Source organism: Triticum aestivum, chromosome 3B (assembly GCF_018294505.1).
Source record: "Triticum aestivum cultivar Chinese Spring chromosome 3B, IWGSC CS RefSeq v2.1, whole genome shotgun sequence".
Classification (NCBI taxonomy): domain Eukaryota; kingdom Viridiplantae; phylum Streptophyta; class Magnoliopsida; order Poales; family Poaceae; genus Triticum; species Triticum aestivum.
The window spans coordinates 201,349,276-201,361,679 of NC_057801.1; the positions used below are offsets into that span (position 1 = coordinate 201,349,276).

At 39.5% G+C, this 12,404-nt stretch overlaps 1 long non-coding RNA gene across 2 annotated transcripts; it reads left to right on the top strand.

Annotated features, from left to right (window-relative positions):
- The first annotated feature begins 5,457 nt into the window (after positions 1-5,457).
- LOC123065223 (uncharacterized) lies at positions 5,458-9,747 on the top strand. 2 transcript variants are annotated; one of them, XR_006430928.1, is made up of 4 exons: positions 5,458-5,801; positions 6,418-6,475; positions 8,083-8,240; positions 9,369-9,747. It is a non-coding gene; the product is annotated as an uncharacterized lncRNA (long non-coding RNA). The 2 variants fall into 2 exon arrangements; XR_006430929.1 differs by having other exon boundaries at positions 5,458-5,764; positions 6,418-8,240.
- Positions 9,748-12,404: the final 2,657 nt, after the last annotated feature.

Here is a 12,404-nt window from a genome sequence, read left to right on the forward strand (position 1 = left end):
TCTCATCACGGTTGCTTTGCATTGGGAAAATAAATAATAGGATGATGCGGGGAGGCAGCAGCAGCCAAGCTTGTGAGGATGTCCCTGTTCGTCGCTCCGCAAGACAGGCAAGACATTCCCCCGAGCCGTACCAACCACCACCGCCACATCCGCCCTCCACTGAGCAAATCATGCGAATGTTTGAAGAAAGAAGGAACAATGTTCTTCTAGAACTATTAAAAAGTGTGCAAGTTATGGTTGGACAGAATGGAAGTCAGAATGGTCTCCACTCCAAGCTGTCAGATTTTCAGAGGACCAAGCCTCCCAGTTTCAGCCAAGTTGTTGATCCGTTGGAAGCCGATGATTGGTTGAGGACTATTGAAAGAAAACTAGAAATTGCTCTCACTGAAGGAGACAAGGTTCCGTTCACAACACATTATCTTGAAGGAGCTGCCGCTATATGGTGGGATAATGCCAAGGCTATGTGGCCCACAGACGAGGAAATTACTTGGACCAAATTCAAGGATCATTTCCGCATGTATCACATTCCCGCTAGAATTATGAAAATCAAGCAGCTCTAATTCCTCTCTCTCACTGAAGGAAGCATGTCAGTAAATGAGTGATAATCCACAAGTATAGGGGATCGCAACAGTTTTCGAGGGTAGAGTATTCAACCCAAATTTATTGATTCGACACAAGGGGAGACAAAGAATATTCTCAAGTATTAGCGGTTGAGTTGTCAATTCAACCACACCTGGATAACTTAGTATTTAGTAGCAAAGTAGTATGGAAGTAACGGTAACAGTGGCAAAAGTAACGGTAGCAGTTGTGTAGTAATTGTAACAGTAGCAATGGTAAAGTAAATAAGCAAAGCACAATATGTGAAAAGCTCGTAGGCAATGGATCACTGATGGATAATTATGTCGGATGCGATTCCTCATGTAATAGTTATAACATAGGGTGACACAGAACTAGCTCCAGTTCATCAATGTAATGTAGGCATGTATTCCAAATAGTCATACGTGCTTATGGAAAAGAACTTGCATGGCATCTTTTGTCCTACCCTCCCGTGGCAGCGGGGTCCTAGTGGAAACTAAGGGATATTAAAGCCTCCTTTTAATAGAGTACCGAACCAAAGCATTAACACATAGTGAATACATGAACTCCTCAAACTACGGTCATCACCGAGAAGTATCCCAATTATTGTCACTTCGGGGTTGTCGGATCATAACACATAATAGGTGACTATAGACTTGCAAGATAGGATCAAGAACTTACATATATTCATGAAAACATAATAGGTTCGGATCTGAAATCATGGCACTCGGGCCCTAGTGACAAGCATTAAGCATAGCAAAGTCATAGCAACATCAATCTCAGAACATAGTGGATACTAGGGATCAAACCCTAACAAAACTAACTTGATTACATGGTAAATCTCATCCAACCCATCACCGTCCAGCAAGCCTATGATGGAATTACTCACACACGGCGGTGAGCATCATGAAATTGGTCATGGAGGATGGTTGATGATGACGACAGCGACGAATCCCCCTCTTCGAAGCCCCGAACGGACTCCAGATCAACCCTCCCGAGAGAGATTAGGGATTGGCGGCGGCTCCATATCGTAAAACACGATGAAACTTTCTCTCTGATTTTTTCCCTAGAAAAGCAAATATATGGAGTTGGAGTTGAGGTCGGTGGACGTTCAAGGGGCCCACGAGGCAGGGGGCGCGCCCAGAGGGAGGGGGCGCCCCCCACCCTCATGGACAGGGTGTGGGCCCCCTGACCCTAATTCTTTCGCTAGTATTTTTTTATTAATTCTGAAAAGTTTCTTCGTGGATTTTCAGGTCATTCCGAGAACTTTTATTTGTGCACAAAAATAACATCATGGCAGTTCTGCTGAAAACAGTGTCAGTTCGGATTAGTTCCATTCAAATTAGGCAAGTTAGAGTCCAAAACAAGGGAAAAAGTGTTTGGAAAAGTAGATACGACGAAGACGTATCAACTCCCCCAAGCTTAAACCTTTGCTTGTCCTCAAGCAATTCAGCTGACAAACTGAAAGTGATAAAGAAAAACTTTTACAAACTCTGTTTGCTCTTCCTGTTGTAAATATGTAAAGCCATCATTCAAGTTTTCAGCAAAGATTATGAACTAACCATATTCACAATAACACTTAGGTCTCATGTTTACTCATATCAATGGCATAATCAACTAGAGAGCAATAATAATAAAACTCGGATGACAATACTTTCTCAAAACAATAATAATATGATATAACAAGATGGTATCTCACTAGCCCTTTCTGAGACCGCAAAACATAAATAAAGAGCACCTTTAAAGATCAAGGACTGACTAAACATTATAATTCATGGTAAAAGAGATCCAGTCAAGTCATACCCAATATAAATTAATAGCAATGCATGCAAATGACAGCGGTGGTCTTGAGCGGGTGCTTTTTAATAAGAGGGTGATGACTCAACATAAAAGTAAATATATAGGCCCTTCGCAGAGGGAAGCAGGGATTTGTAGAGGTGCTAGAGCTCGATTTTAAAATAGAGATGAATAACATTTTGAGCGGTATACTTTCACTGTCAACGTAACAACTATGAGATCTCGATATCTTTCATGCTACACACATTATAGGCGGTTCCCAAACAGAATGGTAAAGTTTATACTCCCCCACCACCAACAAGCATCAATCTATGGCTTGCCCGAAACAACGGGTGCCTGCAACTAGCAACAATCCTGGGAGAGTTTGTTTAATTATTTTTATTTGATTTGAGCATGGGACTGGGCATCCCGGTTACCAGCCATTTTCTCGTGAATGAGGAGCGGAGTCCACTCTCCTTGAGAATAACCCACCTAGCATGGAAGATACAGACAACCCTAGTTGATACATGAGCTGCTCGAGCATACAAAACAAAATTTCATTTGAAGGTTTGGAGTTTGGCACATACAAATGTACTTGGAACGGCAGGTAAATACTGCATATAGGAAGGTATGGTGGACTCATATGGAATAACTTTGGGGTTTATGGAGTTTGGATCCACAAGCAGTATTCCCGCTTAGTACAGGTGAAGGCTAGCAAGAGACTGGGAAGCGACCAACTGAGAGAGCGACAACAGTCATGAACATGCATTAAAATTAATCAACACCAGATGCAAGCATGAGTAGGATATAATCCACCATGAACATAAATATCGTGAAGGCTATGTTGATTTTGTTTCAACTACATGCGTGAACATGTGCCAAGTCAAGTCACGCGAATCATTCAAAGGAGGATGCCACCCTATCATACCACATCACAACCATTTTAATAGCATGTTGGCATGCAAGGTAAACCATTGTAAGATCCTAGTTAATTAAGCATGGCATAAGCAACTATAATCTCTAATTGTCATTGCAAACATGTTTATTCATAATAGGCTAAATCAAGAACGATGAACTAATCATATTTACAAAAACAAGAGAGGTCGAGTTCATACCAGCTTCTCTCATCTCAATCAGTCCATCATATATCATCATTATTGTCTTTCACTTGCACGACCAAACGATGTGAATAATAATAATAGTGCATGTGCATTGGACTAAGCTAGAATATGCAAGCATTCAATTCAAGGGAAAAGACAAGGTAATATGGGCTCTTGGTTTAATCAACAATCATGCATATTAGAGCCACTAAACATTTTCATTATGGTCTTCTCCTCTTAACCCCCAAAGAAAAGAAAAGAAATAAAACTATTTACACGGGAAATCTCCCAACAAGCAAAAGAAGAACGAGAAATCTTTTTAGGTTTTCATTTAATTACTACTACAAGCATGAAAATTAAACTAACTATTTTTTTGTTTTTTCTTAAAGTTTATCAAACACACAAGAAGAAAGCTAGAAAAAGATTTTAAACTAGCATGGATAGTGCAATGAAAAAGTATGAGACCGACAACTAGAATGAGTGTGTGAACATGAATGTAATGTCGGTGAGAGATACGTACTCCCCCAAGCTTAGGCTTTTGGCCTAAGTTGGTCTATGCCCATGGATCGCGGCTACTCTCCCTGGTGTACTGAGGAGTGTCATTGTACTGCCACTAGGTGGCGATCTCCTCCGGATCCCACTGATAAGATGATGGACGATAAAGATCAAGTGGTGGTTCCGGCTCAGGCTCTGGAGCGGATGTCTGGCCACGGAGCGCGTACACGGCCGCCGGCAAGACGAGGTAATGGCCTGCAGTTAAATCAAACAAAGAAGGCGCAGGCAAGATAATAATATCATTGTGTTTCTTATTAAATCTCAGATTATATAGAAGCATCTTATCATCATTGTTAATAATAAACTCATGCGCTACCATGCTCCTGTAGTCACTACAAGGAGATGCTGTGACGAAAATCCTCGTGACGAGGGTGCACAGCATCACACAAATACCTGATGTGTGACGCTTTAGAGGTGGAGTCACCGATCTCTATTAATTGGTTATGGTTAACGTCACAAAATCGCATCCACGGTTGAGTGCCACCTGTCTGCCAATTTCTATCACGATTTGGTAATTTTGATGACGGACCTATTAGAGTAATCAAATATTAGGAATGTGTGATGCTTAATTTTTTGTCATGTAAGACCTAGCAACGGGACCCACCACAACTGCTTCACAACTTATTGAATGGTAGGACCCACACTTCAATGTTGACAGTGGGACCCGCCATTGTTTCTTCACAGGCTATCGAGTGATGTAATTATTTTGTAATATCTAATATAAATAGCCAGTGGCAGAAAAAGGATATTACATGCATTCGTGAAGTGATGCATATGGCGTTGTAGTTGCTTGGTTCTATCTCAAAAATAAAAATGATAGGTAGTGGCCGGCAAAAAAAGATGTGTATCGTGGATAATTAGAGGAACAATAGGTCCAATTTTAGTTCAATTGATTAGTGTGTTGGGTAGAGTGATCGAACAACCTCATGTCAATTTGCACATGCCACCGCCAACAAGATCTCGTGATCAAAGAGGAGTTTTATACATCTAAAAAGGGTTTTATACATCCTTTTGAGGGAAAGGGTTTTATACATGCTAGATTAAAAGAGTTATATTTCCTCAAAAAAAGATTAAAAGAGTTAAACAAATCTTCACTCATTTGATTTTTTTTCAAATCACATAGTTTTTTTTAGGAACCAAATCACATAGTTAAGACCCCCGGTGTATAACCTTCCACATATTTATTTACAGTTTTCCAAAAAAATACATGAAAATACCACATCATAGTGTGTATGTAAGATTTACATTTTTTAATAATCATTTGCTATTTATTTCGAATTAAAGTGGAAATTAAATTCTGAAAATAAACCATCTCCCCAACGAAAAAACTCTCTCCCTCCACCCAAATATTCTTTTCCCTCCACTTCTCTAAATTTTCCTGCATCCACCCTGTGTCCCCACACGTCAAGACCCCAGCCAATTTTCCTCCCTTCTATTTCACCCGCGAAGAGCCACCGCCTACCCCGCATTTTCTTCTCCCCCGATTTAACCGGCTCTCTTCTCCCTACGACCGCAGCCCCGATTACAGCGATCGGCGACGGTGGATCGGTGGAGGCCGCCCCACCGGCTGAGCTCGTATCCACGCCCACATCCTACCCCGCGAGAAGCCGGCCCTCTTCTCCCCCCAATTGCAGCGACCGGCTACGGAAGATTGGAGGAGGCCGCCTCACTGCGGCACCGCCGAACATAGATCCGCCGCATCACCCGCCCTGCGAGCACCAGGCTCTCTTCTCCCCTGCGATCGGCGACGTCTCTCTGTGATTTCCTCATCCCGCCACCCCTTGATGTTCAATGGTTAGGGTTCATGCATACTACTCATCATCCCGCCCTTAGGATTTTCCACAACCTGCTATGGTAAAAAGTCTGAGCCTCCTACTAGATAACTTTACTTGATATCCTATTGATAGGTTTGTGCAAAACTGCAGTAGTGAACCTGGTTTTGCGTTTGCTGCAGCTGCTATGGTAAAAAAGGGCGTGAATCTGAATATATGCTACTGCAGTCAGTTAGCCATTACGCAAAATTCAGTTAACTATCAGATGCACGACCTTAGTTGAGAGATCTCTTTACGGCATGTCTAGTTCATCCTACAAAACAAATCAGCAAGCTTTAATTTCGCCCCATAGGGATTTAAACTAGGCTCCAAGGAGTCGCTAGTGCTCCCGGTAACCAGTGGGCTATTGCCCAGTCCTGATACAAAGGGGTATGATAGAGCCCCTGATCAACTGTGTCTAAGGAGAATGACGTGCCTGAATTCTATTGCAGTAAATCAGCGAATTATCAGTTGTGAATTAAGATTAATGATTTTGAAATTTTGGTTAACTAGAGTTCTTTTCGTACTCACATTCTTTGCCCTTGTTACCTTTTGTAATCAGTGGTTTGACAATGTCATCTTTTATGCATTTTTATTAGGTTCCACTATATCCTGCTTCACACTTACAGAATGAAAACCGATGGGGAGAATATCAGAGTAGGATTTTTGATGGTTCTCATATCTTTCACGGCTTCATTAACTATTTACATTCTGTGTATATAAATTAAATATATGTAATCACGATGGCAGTTCGGATTCCGTATTATAGATGCTGTTTGTTTGGTATGTGCTTGTACGGATACTCTTGCGTACAGAAACTGTGAAGATGATACTCTTATACACTGTTCAAAAAATCTTCCGATTCAGCGATTAATCTTCCGATTTATCGCTACTCATGGGGTGACCGATAAGATTATGCCTTATCTTCACCGTTTATCTTTTGGACTGATTTATCGCTCTGACAAGCGAGTTATTGGGAATCTACCGATAAATCGGACCTATTCATAGCATATGTTTGCAAAAACTATGTTTATTTGCGTTTTGTGGTCTTTGTTATGCAATATGTACTGTTGTCCAATTTTTTTGCCATTATACGAGGATTCAAAGGCTAGGAATCAAGATAATACTTCTGTCAAATATTATTTTGGTGTTGAATATAGCGTATTTTAGTGTTGGGTAACTGGGATTTGCAAAAAAATGTCTGATTAATAGTCGATCGATAAAATCAATTAATCGACCGATTTCCGATTAATCTCTAATCCCCAGCTGACCGAGACGCTAACGATAAGCGATATCCTCAACATTGCTCTTATATGTTAGTGTGAAGATGATGTTCATGGGCTTAGAATTTTGGTGTTTGTATATTTGAGTAGGCACAGGTACTGTGAATATTTGAATTTTTGCCAGACACCACGATATGTTAGGATGGTCGATGTACATTTCATTGGGTCTTATGATCCATTATCATCGATTACACTTGCATGATTTCCAGTGCAGAGCCGCAGGAATTAGTCACTAATGACATACCTTTCTGTAGACAATATTTGCCTGACTGCCTATGGTTACTGTAAATTTTATTTGTTCTTTTTGGATTGTTCTGTTCCTCATATGTCGACACTTCAAGCTGGTACGACTTTTCCTTTATTTTTCCCTTGAGGAATCATGGTCTCTTGGTGAAAAAATGATTCAATGGTAGTTAAATTCATGGAAATTGGGAGATGCGTTGCAGGTTTCAGAAAAAATAAGCTTTGACCAACATTCAATTTTCCATTAGATGCATAATCTTAAACTTCAGTTTGTGACTGTATCCTGACATACTAAACTGGTAAAATCAAGCTGATTGTTAACTTGTTACATAAATGTCTAGCTATAAGTGGAGTGTCCACTCCTTGAATAAGCTGCTCCTAGTTTAGAAACATAGAGCACCATCCATCGAGCCTTAGTTTTGAAAGAGTATAGTAAACTTTCTGGTTTTCTGAACTATGCCAGCACCTACAGTAATGTTATTATTTGTGTTGTTTTTTGTTCTGAACTTACTGGTGTTGTTTTTCTAGGCTTGTTGGCTGCTTCTCCTTGACCGTGCCCCGGTTGCATCCTGCATGTTGCTTGCTTCATTTGTTACATCACAATGCATGAAATCTTCATTTTCTGTTTATGTAATCTGACATGAACTGCTTGTTAGCAGTGTCGCATGTTTAACATTATTTTACACAATCTAGGTCTTTTGGCAATTCATTCATTTCACGCCCGGTCATCTTTTCCAGCTTCAGTTACTAAAATCATGCCACCAGTTCTGGAGACTGAGAGGGGAAGCAGGGAATATCTCGCGGAACGAAAAATAAAGCGTGAGGCGTATTTGAAAGAAAGAGGAGGAAGGAAAGGAGATGAAGAGGAGGCCGCTCTTCCTATGTGCAAAGCAATGGTAATATATCGTGTGAACATACATCTTCAATAATATGTACTTAATGGAGAGTAAGTGGCTTTAATTCTGCATTGCTCGTATCATGTGTATGTCACTATGCACTATAAGTATAACAAATAACTGAATAAAGATTGATTCATAGTTTCTGTTCCTCCACTCTTTTAATCTCCTACTAAGTAATCTGGATTATGATTTTTCTGTTCACTACATTCCTATTTGAACTCTGTTGACATTGCATAAGTGAATGTTGGCTCGCTGCCTTGTTTTACCTAATGTGTTTGACCCAGCAAGCACCTGAAGGTCTGGGAGCTCTACTTCATCAGTAGAAATCCGAGTTCTAGAAGAAAGAATTGAATAGAAAGATAGAGAGGCAAAAGATGCAAATGCTGGGTACTTGTCTTGTTTCTCTTTGTGTTTTTGTTGTTCTGTTTGCCTCCTTTTGTGTGCACAGTGCACTCATGATAGTGAAAAAAACAAATGTGTGTGAATAAGACTTCATCTTCAGTTCTTCTAATGAAAGTTGCACTAAGGAGTGCTATGTTGTTTATGTATGGTTTGATCCAAATCCAATTGTCCAAACTAACATAAAAAATAAGAACTAGTTGTAATGACAAATATGGTTTGTTGCTGCTGCAACACGAAGGCATGGGAATAACATTTTAGCTTTTTAATCTGGATATCAATATGTGTTTTTTAGCAGAATGATGTAGGCTGGTAGAGTTTGAACTAAAAAAAATTGTTGTGCTAGCATAGTTGCTTCATGTAACTTGGGTTGCTGAAATCTAGCACTTGGTTATACTCCCTTCGTTTCTATATATAAGTCTTTATAGAAATTTTAATAGGAACTACATATATATATGTATATAAACATATTTTAGAGTGTAGATTCACTCATTTTGCTCTGTATGTAGTCCATATTGGAATCTCTAAAAAGACTTATATCTAGTAGAGGCAGTACATGTTGTTGAACCGTTATGAGTTATTCTTGCTTGCCTCACATTTAATAATGAACTCATATTCATAATTTGACCGTTTGTAAGCTTCTTAGTGGTACTCTTAGACCTTGTTATCTTGTATGTTTTCATATCATTAAGATGAAACATGATGTTGTGTTTCGTCGATTTATAGGCACAAGGATGAGTTACCCGTGAGACTTGAAGCACAAGATAGAGCATTTGAAGAGATGTAGAGGAAGCATCAAGAAGAATTGGACGTTGTGAAGAAGAGCCAACAAGAGAAGAATGAAGCTTGGGAAAAGAAGCAACATGAGACGGATAACCTGATCGGTATCCTCTCAAGTGCTCAAGCAACTTAGCAAGAAAGTCAGCCCAAACTTGATGGTGCATGAAGACCATCCTTTTGTGATAGAAAGATAGTTGCTGAATCATACATTGCAATATTTAGGACAACACATGTGATCTTTCAGTTATGAAAATATTACTTTTTATCTTGTCTATTGTCATGTCAAACTTGAGTCAGCGTTATTTTTATTATCATTTCTACTTGGTGGATGATTTGGCTGAGACGATTGAATGTATAATATGATTTGTCTTTCATTTCAATTATAATGTGATTTCACTCTTATCTTATTTGCAATATAGTAGATTTGATAATTCGTTGTAAATTATTTGAAATAAAAGAAATATATTTTGATGATGTCATTTTCATCAATAATGAAAGTAGTGACGCTAGTAGTGGTATAATCTGCTTAGTGTTGGCATGGCATGAAGTCAGTGACGTTGCTCTATCATTGAATATAGTACAATATGGCATCTTTGCTCCTAACAAGTGACATTAATTGTCTGTCACAGAAATAACAAGTTGTTGACGTTTTAGAAAACGTCACCGAAGGTCCCAATTTCATTGACATTTTTGTGCGTGCGGCGTCACTAGGAGTAATCTGTGATGGGGATTCCGTGACGATGCTTGTGACACCCATAAAACATCACTCAATGGTAATTTGTGACGTTATTAGCTATTCGATGACATATTTTGGCACGTCACAGTAGACCTGATCTCTTGTAGTGAGTCTAGAAAAGTAGGGGGTAGTAGTTTTTCCTCTTTCTCAAAATGCCTAATAGGTATCTTGAAGTGTCTAGCAAGGCGTGAAGCATAGATACCTCCAAAGATGGGGCCCTTCATACGGTTCGGGCTTAATCATTTAGCAATAATGGCACCCATACTAACAGAGTTATCACAAAATAAGGCATGGAACAAAATAATAATATCAGGGACACTAAGGTTTCCACAGTTTCCACGACCAATTAAGCATCGACTAGCAAATATGGCAAAGTAGCGTAGAACAGGAAAATGTATGCTAGTAATTCTTGCATCAGAAACCTTCCTCGATGCCCCTACAGTAATAGTATCAATAGAAACATCCATATCTTTACGATGCGGTTCCTCTAAGCTGCCCTCGAAGGGTATTTTGCAAACCGCGCAAAAATCACATAATAACATTTCCCTAGCACATCATATAAATGAAAAGCTACTGAAGGAGGTGATTTCTTAGTATAATATTAGAAGTTTTGCATGAAAGTATTGGAGAGTAAGAGATACTGTTCAACCTGGTCGTGGAGGAAGTCGGTGAGGACCGCATTATCAGCCAAAGAATAAAATCCCAGCTGCTTTCAAGAAATCATCACAAGGCCATTCACACGGCCGTACTTCCGCCACACGAGGAAGATTATACTTGGCATTTTCTTTCTCCTTAGCTTGTTTATCCTTAGAGCCTTGGCTAGAAGAGCCCCTCAAGAACAATCTCTTCATCTTTTTTTTTGAAAATTTCTGAAATTTTTAGTAACTCAAAAGAAAAGTGAACCAAACTCAATAAAATTGATAGCAACTACTCCCACAAGTACCTAGAGCCTATATCATGCATTAGAATTACTTGGGACCTCATAAATTTGACATGCAAGCTCAAGAACAGGGTCACCTAGGCAGCAAAAATTTGCAATGAATAAAGCACTAGAACAAAAACTAACTGGACCATTGGAGGAGTCACATACCAAGGAACAATCTCCGAAAGTAGTTTTGTGAATGGAGCTTTGAGCTAGGAGATCAAAAATTGTAGCAAAATGAGCTAGAACTCGTGCTTGAGCTGGATGGTGATTTTTTTGGGAGGAAGATGAAGTGCGTGGGTGCAGGAATAAGTGGAGGGGAGCCACCGTGAGCCCACGAGGCAAGGGGGGGGGGCGCCCTGTAGGGGTGGGCGCGCCCTGGACCCTCGTGGCCAGGTGCTTGCTCCCCCTGCTGTGTTCTCAGTGCCAGGTATTCTCAGATATTCCAAAAAAATCATACTAAATTTGCAGGGCATTTGGAGAACATTTATTTTCAAGGTATTTTTTATTGTATGGATAATTCAGAAAACAGGCAGAAAATACTATTTTACTTTATTTATTCTAAATAACAGAAAGTAAAAAGAGGGTACATAAGTTTGTGCCTTCTAATTTCATCCATCTCATGATCATCAAAAGGAATACACTAACAAGGTTGATCAAGTCTTGTTAACAAACTCATTCCGAATAACATGGAACCGGAGAAATTTCGAATAACACTAGGTTACCTCAACAGGGATATGCACATCCCCAATTATAAGAATATCATATTTCTTCTTGACAGTAGGAAGAGGAAATTCAAAACCTCCAATAATGATAGTTGGAATTTTTCCGATAGAATTGATACTGTGAACTTGAGGTTGTTTCCTCGGAAAGTGTACCATATGCTCATTACCATTAACATGAAAAGTGGCATTGCCTTTGTTGCAATCAATAACAGCCTCTGCAGTATTCAAAAAGGGTCTACCAAGGATAATCGACATGCTATCGTCCTTGAGAATATCAAGAATAACAAAGTCCGTTAAGATAGTCACGTTTGCAACCACAACAGGCACATCCTCACAAATACCTACAGGTATAGCAGTTGATTTATCAACCATTTGCAAAGATATTTTAGTAGGTGTCAACTTATTCAATTGAAATCTATGATATAAAGAGAGAGGCATAACACTAACACCAGCTCCAAGATCACATAAAGCAGTTTTAACATAGTTTCTTTTAATGGAGCATGGTATAGTTGGTACTCCTAGATCTCCAAGTTTCTTAGGTATTCCACCCTTAAAAGTATAATTAGCAAGCATGGTGGAAATTTCAGCTTCCAGTATAT